Raw genomic sequence first — 14,891 nt, forward strand, 5'->3', positions numbered from 1 at the left:
GTAAGTCTGCAACTGTACCTCATGGTGTCTCACTAATAAAAATTTTAGAAAAAAGAATTTTTGCTAAACTGGAGAAAAAAAATGGAGAACAATAACCAGTAAGAAACTTCTAAAAGGGTAACATGGCAAGGGAAATTCTATGATTGGTGAACTTAGCACTTGAATTATTTCCCTGTCTATATTGTGCTTTCATTCTCTTTCATCCCACATCTGAGGTAAAATTCTGCATACGAAATAATCTTATGATGTCTACACAAGAGCAGAAGTATGTGGAGAGAGAGGGTCACCCCAGGAGGGGAGCCCACAAAAACTTGGGAGTGAGAGAGCAAATAGCATCCACAAGGGCTTGTTCTCAGAGTTTGCAGGAACGTGGAGCTTGCTGGCACCAGCCAGGGGCCTCTTTTAAAATGTAGACTCTCACATCTCCACCCCAAACCTATTGAATTAGACCCTTCATTTTCTCAAGATCCCCCGGGGATTCGTATCAGATAAAAGTCTAGGACGCAGTTCTTTATGGTACATTGAAGACAGCATGGGACTTCCCATAAAATTATCGCAGGCTCACTAGATGCATTTTGTTTTCTCAGACTGAGAAATGGGGACTCAGGTACCCTCGAGACATGACTGGGATAAGCAAACAGGGGCTTGAAATTTTAGCACTGCACACCCTGGAAGCCAAGAAGCATACCCATTTTTCCTCTGGAAGAGGGCCCGGGCAGGGATGAAGCGAACAGGAAAGGGAGGTTGTTCCATGTCAAAATTCAACAGCAGCTGCTTTGAGGGTGGCGGACCCAGCCTCCCACAGGCTAGCTGCAGACAATTTGAGGTTTTGTGCAGACTTTCACTGACTCAGCAATCAACCAACTTCCTGCAGCAATGTGGATGGAATTAGTCAACCCACTGTGGGCAGTGCTGGGCCTGGGGAAAGTCCATATGAGAACTATCAAACACTGTTAAATTTTCCTCATTTCCACTAAAATTTCTCCTCAGTTTCCCTCGGGGTACAGGAAACAGGGATTCACCACAACTTTTCCTGGGTTCCTCATTCCTCACACTACCTCATTCATCTTAGCAACAATATTCAGGTGGCAGGCTAGGATGGTGAGGATAACGTCACATCATTTTGGTCTCCAGATGATCAAGTCTTAAGACATTGGCCACATATAAGCAAACAACTTCATTAGAAAAAGACAGAGACGGTCTCCAGGATAAATATCCTGGTGATTTTTAAATAAAATATTAAAGCAAGTTTCCTTCCCACCTTGCAAGTGAACTAAATTCTTCTTAATGGTTTCACAAAAGGTGTATTTGAGTCCTCCCCATCTTCAGGCTTGTTTTCTTCCTCTTGGAATTGCCCTTCCCATTTTTCTCTTCTTTTTTTTTTCTTTTTTTTTCTTTCTCTTCTTACAGGTATCATCCAAATGCCTTATTTTTTGTTTTTTTGTTTGGTTTTTATTTTATTTTTCATTTATTTATTTATTTTGCTTTTTGGATAACGCCTGGCGATGCACAGGGGTTACTCTTTGATTTGCACTCAGGAATTGCTCCTGGTGGTGCTCAGGGGACCATCTGGGATGCTGGGAATCGAACCCAGGTCGGCCGCGTGCAAGGCAAATGCCCTACCCGCTATACTATCGCTCCAGCCCCCAAATGCCTTATTTCTTTCTCAAGCTCCATCTTCAACAACTTTCCCTCTTTTGAATACCATACTTAACTCCATGGCATTTCCTATAGCTATTATGTTGAGATACCTTTTCTAGGGCTGGAGCGATAGCACAGCGGGTAGGGCGTTCAACTTACAAGCGGCCAACATGGCCGACCCGAGTTCGATTCCTCCGCCCCTCTCGGAGAGCCCGGCAAGCTACCGAGAGTATTCGATATGCCAGACACAGTAACAACAAAGTCTCCAATGGAGACGTTACTGGGCCCGCTCGAGCAAATCGACGATCAACGGGAGGGCCTTTACCTTTTACCTTTTTACCTTTTACCTTTTCTAGTGTTAAATCTAAGAATACTATGTGTTTGATAACTGAACTTTTGGTGTTTATTCCTAATCTGTCCTATGTGTCTTACCTCTTTAAAAGGGTATAACTGTGACTTCAGTTTTTTTCTGTTCCCATCACTTCTACTCCTCTACCCAGAGCTGAGGCTCAACAAATATTTATTCAATTGATTGTATTTACATTGGTGTCAGCAGTAGTTAATTTCTTTTTCCCATCTAGTTTCCTGATAATGATATAAGTCAGAGTGTACCACTCCAGAGTATAGCCATTTGGCCAAAGGATTATTTTTGAGTTAAAGGCAATTGAGAAAGGGTAGACTCCAAAAAAAGTCTCTGTGCTCCCCCTTTCTGTCTAAAAGCAGGGCACAAATTTCCCTCTGTAAAGGTAACATGAATTTCCACCTGCAAAGATGTCTTTCTGGGGCTGGAGTGATAGCACAGCGGGTAGGGCGTTTGCCTTGCACGCAGCCAACACGGCCAACACAGGTTTGATTCCCAAGCATCCCATATGGTCCCCCGAACACCGCCAGGAGTAATTCCTGAGTGCATGAGCCAGGAGTAACCCCTGAGCATTGCCGGGTGTGACCCAAAAAGCAAAAATAAATAAGTAAATAAATAAATAAGATTTCCTTTGTCAAATACACTTCATCAAAAAAAAATGTTAAAAAAAAAAGATGTCTTCCTCTCTTAAAACAGGAAGAAGTGAATGTCTTTAATCATGGGAGACAATTTTTCTCATTGGAGAAGTTATCAACTTGGGTCTGCATAAAACGCCCTACCAAACAGGCTTATCTTATTTTAGCTTCTCCCAGATATTTACCTTTCCACAATTAACTTCCTCTAAAAGTTCCAAAACCTCTTTCCTTTGTCTAGTCATTTTCCCACAAAGTATCACTTTTTGTTAAAGTGGCATAAAGATTCTATGTATATAAATATTGATCAACACTTCTTTAGATAATCACTTGTTTCCAGAAGAGATCTCTATATTCATATGTAATGAATCCTTTCACCTATTAAGATGTCTTTTTCTGTTTAAATTGCAAACCAGGGCCAAAGCAATAGTACAGCGGATAGGACACTTGCCTTGCCGGTGGCCGGCCCTGGTTTGATACGCAGTATCCCAAATGATGCCCAGAGTACCACCAGGACTAATAACTGAGTGCAGAGCCGAGAGTAACCCCTGAGTATTGCTGGGTGTGGCCCAAACACCAACCAATAAATAACAAAATAAATTGCAGAAACCCAGGAACTGAATATAAAAAGGAAGAGGAGAAAATTTTTCTCCCACTAAACCTTCCATTCCTATAGCTTATCCCCCCCAAATTACTAACTATGGGGAGCATACTTTGGAAAATAACAGTCACGGTCCTCCCGTTGCTCATCAATTTGCTCGAGCAGGCCCAGTAATGTCTCCATCGCGAGACTTGTTACTGTGTTTGGCATATTTAATACATCATGGGTGGCTTTCCAGGCTTTGCTGTGCAGGCAAGATACTCTCTGTAGCTTGCTGGGCTCTCCGAGAGGGGCGGAGGAATCGAACCCGGCTTGGCCAGGCTGGCTGCGTGCAAGGCAAATCCCTACCACTGTACTATCACTCCAGCCCTTGGAAAATAAAAAAGCTTTTATAATATTATCTTCAAATACTTGGAATTTATGTAAAAGGGAAATGATAGGACTGTTACCAGACCGTCATACCCCAGGTCTGATAAGCATCTGGTTTGTGATACAGCAGAGAAAAAGGAAGCATAGGCAAAGTGAGGGCGTTTGGACTGTGCCATCTCTAAGATCTCTTCAACTGTGGGAACCTTTGAAAAGAAACTCCCCAAAGCATTGCTATTTTTGCCTAAACATTCCCACAGTCTCAGTCTTGAGAGAAGGCTTGAGCACACATATGCGTGTGTGTGTGTGTGTGTGTGTGTGTGTGTGTGTGTGTGTGTGTGTGGTCCGATTCCCAGCATCCCATATGGTCCCCCAAGCACCACCAAGAGTAATTCCTGAGTGCAAAGCCAGGATGAACCCGCGCATCACCGGGTGTGACCCAGAAAGAAAGAAAGAAAGAAAGAAAGAAAGAAAGAAAGAAAGAAAGAAAGAGAGAGAGAGAGAGAGAGAGAGAGGGAGGGAGGGAGGGAGGGAGGGAGGGAGGGAGGGAGGGAGGGAGGGAGGGAGGGAGGGAGAGAAAGAAAGAAAGAAAGAAAGAAAGAAAGAAAGAAAGAAAGAAAGAAAGAAAGAGGGACGGAGGGAGGGAAGGAAGGAAGGAAGGAAGGAAGGAAGGAAGGAAGGAAGGAAGGAAGGAAGGAAGGAAGGAAGGAAGGAAGGGAGGGAGGAAGGAAGGAAGGAAGGGAGGAAGGAGAGGGAGGGAGGGAGGGAGGGAGGGAGGGAGGGAGGGAAGGAGGGAGGGAAAGAAAGAAAGAAAGAAAGAAAGAAAGAAAGAAAGAAAGAAAGAAAGAAAGAAAGAAAGAAAGACGGAGGGAGGGAAGGAAGGAAAGAAGGAAGGAAAGGAAGAAAGAAAGGTGTGTGTATGCACGAGAGAGAGAGAGAGAGAGAGAGAGAGAGAGAGAGAGAGAGTGTGTGTGTGTGTGTGTGTGTGTGTGTGTGTGTGTGTGTGTGTTGGGGGGGTGGGGGGTACTGAAGCAACCACACTTCTGAGAAATGTGTTACTTTCACTCCTGCCCTGGTTGACTCAGAACCGTGAATCTCAGCTTCCCCTAATTGTGAAAACGCTGCCCAGTGGCAGGAGAAAACCCATCTCCTGTGAGCACAGCTCTTCACCTTTGCAGATGGGAGGATGCCTGAAGGGGAGAGAAAAACACACCACACACACACACACACACACACACACACACACACACACACACACAGAGAGAGAGAGAGAGAGAGAAAGAAGGGGCAAGTTGAGGGCCAAGAGAGCAGAGGACAAGTGCCTGAATCCAGATCCGCCCCTCCCGTGGCTTCCTGTCTGCCTGTGGGGTGGGGAGCATCCAGGGAAGGTAGAGGACAAAGATGACTTGGACGCAGCCGCTGGCACCTATTAAGGCTGGAGAGAAGTTTAAAAATGGACTTTAGTCAGGGCTGGAGTGATAGCACAGCAGTTAGGGCGTTTGCCTTGCACGCGGCCGACCCGGGTTCGATTCCCAGCATCCCATATGGTCCCCCGGGCACCACTAGGGGTAATTCCTGAGTGCATGAGCCAGGAGGAACCCCTGTGTATTGCCGGGTGTGACCCAAAAAGCAAAAAAAAAATGGACGTTAGTCTAAGCATGGTTCAGAGACCAAAGCTGTGACCCCCTCGCTGCTGTTCTAGTGGACATGTGAAAGAGGCCCCCTTCATCAGCACCCCATTAGATGTGCGTCTAAGTCTGGGAGCGCTCTCTCTCTCTCTCTCTCTCTCTCTCTCTCTCTCTCTCTCTCGTCTGTTCCTCACCTTGCTGGGGGCCAAGCATATAGAGATGTCCAACCCTCTCAGCTGATGGGGAAGGCTGGGTGTTTCCTGCAGACAGGCCTGGCCGAGACATCCAGCCTCCACCCTGGTCTCTTGCTTCCCTCCAATCTGCTTATGCCAATAAAGTTCCCCTCTCCCATTCAGCCAGGGCCACTTTTCTTACTTTTCTTGAGAACCAAGTCCCGCCAAGGGGATGATAATAACCACCTTAGCTTGTCCTAAAACCTGACTGTTCACCAAACATTTTCATATACCTTAGTGTAGTGGATGCTCATGATTTCATGAGGAAAATATAAAGAAAAGAGAAATCCCTTTGTTTCCCAGGTGAAGAAACTAAGACAAAGAATGCCTGGATGTACCAGAGTTTCTTTTCTTTTTTTTTTTTTTTTGCATTTTGGGTCACACCTGGCAATTCACAGGGGTTACTCCTGGCTATGCACTCAGGAGTCACTCCCAGTGGTGCTCAGGGGACCATATGGGATGCTGGGAATCGAACCCGGGTCGGCCGCATGCAAGGCAAACGCCCTACCCGCTGTGCTATCTCTCCAGCCCCTACCAAAGTTTCTTTAGCCAGTCATCTGTTCTCGGGCACTCAGGTTTTTTCCAGATTCTGGCTATTGTAAAGAGTGCTGCAATGAACAAACAAGTGCAGATGTCACTTCGACTATACTTTTTTGTCTCTCCGGGGTATATTCCCAGGAGTGGTATTGCTGAGTCAAATGGAAGCTCTAATTTTTGGAGAATCGCCCATACTGTTTCCCAAAAGGGCTGAACCAGTCAGCATTCCCACCAGCAGTGAGGAGGGTCCCTTTCTTCCCACATCCGCACCAGCACTGGTTGCTTTTGTTCTTGTGGATGTGGGTCAGTCTCTGTGGTGTGAAATGATATCTCATTATGGTTTTGATCTGCATCTCCCTGATGATTAATGATGTGGAGCATTTTCTCATGTGCCTTTTAGCCATTCGGAATTCTTCTTTGAGAAAGTTTTTATTCATTTCATCGCCCCATTTTTTGATGGGGTTGGATGTTTTCTTCTTGTAGAGTTCAACCAGTGCTTTGTATATCCTTGATATCAACCCCTTGTCGAATGTGTATTCAGCGAATATCCTTTCCCATTCTGTAGATTGTCTTTGTATTTTGGTCACTGTTTCTTTTGAGGTGCAGAAGCTTCTTAGTTTAAGATAGTCCCATTTGTCTATCTCTGTTTTTACTTGCTTGGCCAGTGGCGTGACATCTTTGAAGACACCATTAGCTTCAATGTCATGGAGGGTTTTGCCAACTTTGTCTTCAATGCACCTTATGGATTTCGGTCTGATGTTGAGGTCTTTAATCCACTTTGATCTTACTTTTGTACATGGCGTTAGGCAGAGACCTGAGCCCACTTTTTTGCATGTAAGAATGCCTGGAGAGTCACCCAGCTGATCAATAACGAGTTGAAAGACAAAACCCAGAGCCTCAGCTTTAAACCCAGAGAAGAGGAAGAACCTCTCCCCAGATCCAGGCTGGAGAACATTCCACATATGCCTAGGGCTTGGTGGGAAGGTGGGAAATAGTCAGAAGCTCAAATTCATAGAGGCAGAAGCATCTTCTACATGATACCTGGGCATGCATCAGGGTCCTTGAGCAACTCAGCCTAAGCTCTATAGTGCATAAAAATTGCTCTTCTTGGGGCTGGAGCGATAGCACAGTGGGTACGGTGTTTGCCTTGCATGCAGCCGACCCAGGTTCGATTCCCAGCATCCCATATGGTCCCCTGAGCACCGCCAGGAGTGATTCCTGAGTGCAGAGCCAGGAGTAACCCCTGTGCATCGCCGGGTGTGACCCAAAAAGCAAAAAAAAAAAATTGCTCTTCTTACAGACATTTATCTGTAAGTCAACAAGATAAACACAATCCAGATGGGCCCCCTGGAGAAACAGTACAGCAGGCAGGGTGCTTGCCTTGCAAGTAGCCAACATGGGTTCGATATCCTGCACCCCATAAGGTCCCCTGAGCACTTCAACAGTGATTCCTGAACACAGAGCCAGGAGTAAGCCCTGATAACAGCCAGGTGTGTCCCCAAAGCACCAACAACAAAAAGATGATACCTGGAAATTTCAGTGACAGCTCTTAACACACCTCACTCTATTGTTCTGGTTCTCAGCAATATTGTCAGATAGAAAGTTGCCTTTTACTAATTTTTTTCTTTTTGGGTCACACCCAGCGATGCTCAGGGGTTACTCCTGGCTCTGCACTCAGGAATTACTCCTGGTGGTGCTCGGAGGACCATATGGGATGCTGGGAATCGAACCTGGATTGTGCAAGGCAAATGCCCTACCCGCTGTGCTATTACTCCAGTCCCTCCTTTTCCATTCTTGCCATAAGAAACAATAGGAAAAAGTTTTACACTACTTTTTTTTTTCACTACTCCCATAATTTTGCATTGCAAGTGTTACTGAAAGAATTCATCGATCATGCAGGGTATGAGATCTTAAAATTCTGATTTCAAACCTAAACCAGATTAAATATGACGATTCAAAAGGGTGTGGGTAGCAGTTGGTAACTGTACCCAGTACCAGCAATGGCGCAGAACACAGACATCACTCATAGAATCACGTTGCAATATAAATTGGTCCTTTGCTAAAACTGCGTCTGAAACTTTCATAACGTTTTCCTGTAGCGAGATGGTGTTTGGGCTGATGGGCCATCCCCACTGGTGCTTAAGGCATCACTCCTGGGTTGTTACTCAAAGGCCACTTCTGGTAACGCTCAAGGATGCAGTGCCAGACATCAGGCCTCGGGCTCCTACATGGAAAGCAGCGAACTAAATCTCTGAGCTCTCTCCCCAATCCTAATGTTCATATTTTTTGATCCAGACAGTTATACTTCTAGGAAATCATCTCAAGAAAGTAAATAAAAGTAAGATGCACAGAAATTTAAATGAAATTTCAATTGTGTTAAGTGTACAGAAATTAAACAATAGTCAGAAAAAAACAGCACAGGATGATGTTGCCTTATGTGTGGTCAAGTCCAGTTCAAATCCCCTATACCATATAGTCCCCTGAGCACTACTAGGGGTTACTCCTGAGCCCACAGCCACTGAGCACTGAGCACTGCTGGGTGTGACCCAAGCCCACCCATCCCTGCTCTTAAAAACATAAAAAATTTAGCCAAAAAGCTGCTTAATGCAGCCTTACACATAACCCTGGTAAACTGATAACAGCAAATCCCAACTCCATCGGCATATATTCAGATGAGCGGGAGGGCAGAGTTTGCTTTCTTCAAGAAACTAGATTTTATCTGGGTTTCCTTTTCTTTCTTTCTTTTTTTCTTTCTTTCTTTCTTTCTTTTTTATTCCTTATGATTCCCTCTGTAGTGTTTCTCTGAGGAATGTTTGCTTTCATGATAACAAAGTTAGTTATGTCTCATTCGTTTTTCATTTTGAAAAGTTCAGTAGGTTCCAGAGGGTAGAGTTCCTGGTAACTCGGTGCCCATCCTGCACAGGAAACAGTAACCTCTGCCCTTGACACAAATCGCTGAGATTTCTCGGTTACTCACCCAGGATGCCTGAGGTTTCCTCTCTGCACTGGCACCCATAGATGTAGACACGGCAGGATCGTTCAGAGACATAGCTCTGACCCCTCCAAAGCCCTGCAGCTGATGGGGCTGGAGTGATAGCACAGCAGGTAGGGCGTTTGCCTTGCACGCGGCCGACCTGGGTTCGATCCCTGGCATCCCATATGGTCCCCCAAGCACCGCCAGGAGTAATTCTGAGTGCAGAGCCTGGAGTAACCCCTGTGCATCACTGGGTGTGACCAAAAAAAACAATAAATAAACAAACAAATAAAAATAAGTAAGGGCTAAGAATCTGGAAAAACCTGAGTGCCCGAGAACAGATGACTGGTTAAAGAAACTTTGGTACATTTACACAGTGGAGTACTATGTAGCTGTTAAAAAAGACGAAGTCATGAAATTTACATACAAGTGGTACTACATGGAAAGTATCATGTTAAGCGAAATGATTCAGAAAGAAAGGGATAGGCATAGAAAGATTGCATTCATCTGGGGAACATAAAGTAACAAAATAGGAGACTAACTCCCAAGAGTGGCCGAGATTAGTACTCTTACTCATTTTACTCTATGGCTTGGAGGCCAACCACACATACTAGGGGAAAAGGGAGCTCAGATAGAGAAGGGAGCACCAAATAAAGGTGTTTGGAGGATCCTCCCAGGATGGGAGAAGCATGTGGAAAGTAGACTATAGACCAAACATGATTGCCACTCATTGCCTCTCTTGCAAAACGCAGTACCCAAAAGAAGAGAGAGAGAACACGGGGGAATGCCCTGCCACAGGGGTGGGGTGGGATGGGAGGGAATGGGGGGTGGGAGGGATACTGGGATCCGTGGTGGTGGGAAATGGGCACCGGTGGAGGGATGGGTATTTGATCATTGTATAATTGAAACCCAAGCACAAAAATGTGTGAGTCTGCAACTGTACCTCATGTTGTCTCACTTTTAAATTTTTTTTAATTAAAAAAAAAGTAAAACTAGATTAATATATGATCTAGCAATTCCACTACTAGGTATCTGTCTTATCAAGTTTTTTTAAAAAAAACCCTAAATTAAAAAGATTTTGTACACACACACACACACACACACACACACACACACACACACACACACACAAAGTAAAGGCTAGACAGTATAGAGCTAAAGGCGCTTGCCTTACATGCAGCTGACCCTGGTTTCATCCTCAGCACTGCATACTGTCCCCCAAGCACCATCATGGGACATTCCTGAGTACAAAACCAGGCATACACAGAGCCAGGCAGAGCCTCTGAGCCACCACCAAGTGTCACTCAAACACTCCCCCTGCCCCAGATAAAACAAACGAACATAAAATTGAATTCAGATGGTAAGACTGTCAGGAAGATTTAATGAGATCATTATTGTGGTGCACAATATGTAGTAATGGCTTAAGAAATAAGAGCTCATAGGGTCAGCCCTTTTCATATGGTCCAATCACTAATGAGATGAGGAGGATTCTTTATGGAAGTCGAAGTTTGCTTGGGAGTTTGAAACCAGTAGACAGTATTTCTTTTGTTTTTCCTTATGGGTTTTGTGAGAGTGTACATGTGCGCACACAAGTGTGAGTGTGTGTGTGTGTGTGTGTGTGTGTGTGTGTGTGTGTGTGTGTATTGGGGCCACCTGGTAGTGCTCAGGGCTTACTCCTAGCTCTGTGTTCAGGGATCACTCCTTGTAGAGTTCAGGAAACCATACTGATGTCAGAAATTGAACCCGCCATTCTATTTCTCCAGTCCCATCTATAGATAATATTTCTAATTTAACTCTATAGACTTACTTTATAAAAAAAAAAAAAAAGCTCCATACTTACCATTTCCGCTGCAACAGGATTTTTGGAAATCTGACTTTAAATTCCAATTCAAAAATAGTCTGAATCCTGAAATTCTCATCAACTATTGTTCTTCTCAGGTGCAAATGCCCAATCTGAAACTTGCTGGTACTGAGACCACTTTTAAAACCAGTCTTAAAGAGTATCAAAGATAACTTACTGTAGTTACATTAGGGTGGTAAGGTCATTTTTGGTCTCAGTTTTCCTGAACAGTCCATGTTTAGGGTTATTGATCATGATCCTTTTAAAACATAGAACTCTGCACATACTATAACCTGACCTTTGCTTTACAAGGTTAAATGTTGGTGTTTAAAGGTGGGAAGGCTTAGCTAGCTACAATAAGAACCTGCTGAGAGAACTATTATCAGAACGGTAAAACTCAGCAGAGGCTAATATCCTCCTACAGGCTCTGGGAAAATACTCTGGATTTAATAGTAAAAATATTTAGCAAAAGAATTTAGAATGTTCGTTCTCTCCCTTGGGGAAAGACTGAAGAGAATGAACTGAGATTACATGCTGGTTAATAATAGGCTAGGCAGAAACCAGCTCTTATCACGGACCCATCGGACCCGAAAACTAGTGAACTAGGTTTGTATTCCAGCATATTAAAATGGAATTAAAGAAAAATGCCCGCTGTACCCACATTTTTCTAGTAATTCGGTGAAATGCCTTAAGAGGATTGGAAGTTCTACAAAGTTGTACCCACGAAATAGAGAAATTACAGGCATCATCTCTCTCAAAGGTGTACTGAACAGAATGCTAGAAGATTCCATCTGACGTGCCCCCAAACAGCATCAGGGCTAAGGAGTCTTATAGGTAAAACGGATACTGGGTGTCAGAGTCAGGCATTACTGGAAGGAACCTCAGTGATCACCTCATTTGACTACTTCCTTTTTCCAAAAATAAAAAACCCAAGAGAAAAAAAAAAAAACATGTGCTTCCCCTAAGGAAGTGGTTGGCCCATTCTGGCAATAACTAAGCCAGGGCTACTTCAACTTTTTTCCACTCACGACCCCTTTTCCACCCCAGAAATTTTCACATGACTCTGGATATGTAGGTAATCAAAAAAAAAAAAAACAGGTTTACAAATCAAACATTGACTGGTAAGAAAAATTAAACGTTTCCCCTGGTTTTGGGGCAACACCTGGAGATGCTCAGGGGTTACTCCTGGCTCTGCACTCAGAAATTACTCCTGGCGATGCTCAGGGAACCATATGAGATGCCAGGGGGTCAAACTCGGGTGGGCCACATGCAAGGCAAATGCCCTCCCCGCTGTACTATTGCTCCAGCCTCCAAAATAAACTTATTTTTAAAGCTTTTTCATGACCCTCAACTAAAGACCATACAGTTAGAAAAGACATATAAGGACTCTAGGGCTGGAGAGACAACACAGTGGGTAGGGCATTTGCCTTGCACACGGCCGACCCGGGACATCCCATATGGTCCCCTGAGCACTGCCAGGAGTAGTTCTTGAGTGCATGGGCCAGGAGTAACCCCTGCGCATCACCGGGTGTGACCCAAAAAGCAAAATAAAATAAGAAAAAAGACACATAGAACTCTTGTTTCCTTAGTGGAGAGCAGAAGTGAAATGGTTTTGATCGAAGGATCCCTTATTTTGTTTTGTTTTGTTTTATGGCTTTTTGGGTTGGTCACACCGGCGATGCAAAGGGTCACTCCTGACTCTGCACTTAGTAATTACTACTGGCGGTGCTCAGGGGACCGTACGGGGTGCTAGGCATCAAGTCTGGGTCTGTTGTGTGCCAGGCAAATGCCCTACCCACTGTACTATCACTGTGGCCCCAAAGGATCCCTTTTTTTTTAACTTATCAAGTGGATCATTTTGTTTTAGTCAAACAAGGAGTTTGCCATACTAATGGAAGGGCCATGGTACTGTTTTATGTTAGCAAGGATAACCTTGCTAAAGGTCCTAACCTCAAGAGTTTTTCCACTAGGTCAGATAGTCAAATCTATATTGCTAAATGTCTCAAGAAAAGAAAATACTCAGCATTAAGAGCGATAATTATAGAGTGTTATGTGAGATCCACACGCACCCAAGAAAACAGTAATCACCCCCATTCAACAGATGTTGTTGAATGTTGTGCACTGCAGAGAACCGCCAAGCTGACAGAGACTCAGCAACCCATGCCAAACACAATTATCTCTCAACTACACTGTCATATTAATACTTGATTTATCCAGAAGAGCTAGGGAAACCAATAGTCTGATTTCTTTTCTCCAAGCTCCACCACTGATTTCCACGATTGCAGGTGAAAAACTTGAATGTAGAGACTTTTGGAATGCAGGGTTGTATGAGAATTTGAGCCAAGTGCAATCTTGGCCTGGTGTGGTGACAACTATGACCTCCGAGATTGGCTCAGACCCCACCTTAAATGACTTGGTTCTTGGTTCCCACAGAAGAAATCATGGACCCAGGAGCCATGTGTAGGAATCTGAATTTTAAATGCTTCCCTATAAAACCCAGCTCCCGGAAGCACAAGGCCGCATTCAAGGCCGTGCGACATCTTATTATCTCATTCTTACTTTGGACAACCTGGAAGGCTACCAAATGTCACCTGCCCACACGGCAGAGTCTGGCAAACTCCCCGTGGTGTCCCCAATATGCCAAATACCAGCAACAATGATGGGTCTCGTTCTCCTAACCCTGAAAGAGCCTTGAATATGGCACTTTTTAAAAAAATCTCAGGGCTAGGACAAAGGAGACGTTACTGGGGCCTGCTCGAGGCAATCGACAAACAATAGGATGATTGTGATCGTGATCATGAAATGCTTTCCAACCTCTTTTGTGCTGCTGTAAGATAGAAACTGAGAGAGTACTGTGGGTGAAGTCCTCCCTCTGCACGTGGCTATCTGCTTTCACACCTAATGCCAGTTCCCTGAGCAGAGCCAGGAGTAAGCCCTGAGCACTCAGAGGTGTGGGCCCCCCAAATGAGAAACAATACCTACAAATTTTCAAAAACTCTCATTTCTAAGCTACTCTATTACAGAAATGCTTATTGTGACCGCCGAACACTGTCTTCTACCTTCAGTTTATTCATTTGCACATAACCATCGGCCAGAGAACTGAGATCTGGGTATCCCCAAGATGCTGGACACATCTCCTTAACCCCCCACTCTGGTTTCCTCAAGAATGAAGGCGAGCACAGGGCCAGGGAGACTGTGTAGGCTAAGACACTTGTCTTGCACGCTACTGACCCCAGTTCGATCCCCAACACTGCATATGGTTCCAAGCATGACCTGCCAGGAGTGATCCCTGAGCACAAAGCCAGGGTTAAACCCTGAGCCCCGGGTGTGACTCAAGACCCCAGAACAAAAGCAAGGATAGAGAACAAGAAACAAGAGTCCTATTGACAAATTCATACAGATCCTTAATCTGTAGGACTTAAAAGCAAAAAGTCCTATTTTTGCTTTTTTTTTTGAAGGGGGGTCATACCCAGCAATGCTCAGGGGTACCCCTGGCTCTGCACTCAGGAATCACTCCTGGCGGTGCTTGGGAATCGAACCCTGCCAGCTGCATGCCAACGCCCTACCGCTATACTATCACTCAGGCCCCACAAAGTCCTACTTTTGAACCACCACAGCACAATCGGCCCATTGCCAGTGCTCAACACCAAATGCATCCCCCCTGGATCTGTATTCGTGGTTCTCAACCCCCAGACCTGGTCTGTGAACCAGCTGTTACAACCACTCTGGGCACTTTTGAAAGGTCTTCAATTTCTCATCTATGAAGAGCATCACTAATCGAAACTGAACTCCTCAGCAATTTAACACTGCATTCAGGTGTGTGTGTGTGTGTGTGTGTGTGTGTGTGTGTGTGTGTTGGGGGGGAAGGGAAAACAAAACAATAACCCTATGCCATGGAAATTCAAAGAAAATCTTCTGCCTTATGCTTTAGAGGGTGAAGGTTTCTTCCCAAAAGTGAGAGGTGGGGGGCTGGAGCGATAGCACAGCGGGTAGGGCGTTGGCCTTGCATGCAGCCAACATGACTGACACAGGTTCGATTCCCAGCACCCCATATGGTCCCCTGAGCACTGCCAGGAGC

This window comes from Sorex fumeus, unplaced genomic scaffold, assembly GCF_029834395.1.
Source record: "Sorex fumeus unplaced genomic scaffold, SorFum_2.1 ptg000080l, whole genome shotgun sequence".
In the NCBI taxonomy this organism is placed as follows: Eukaryota; Metazoa; Chordata; class Mammalia; order Eulipotyphla; family Soricidae; genus Sorex; species Sorex fumeus.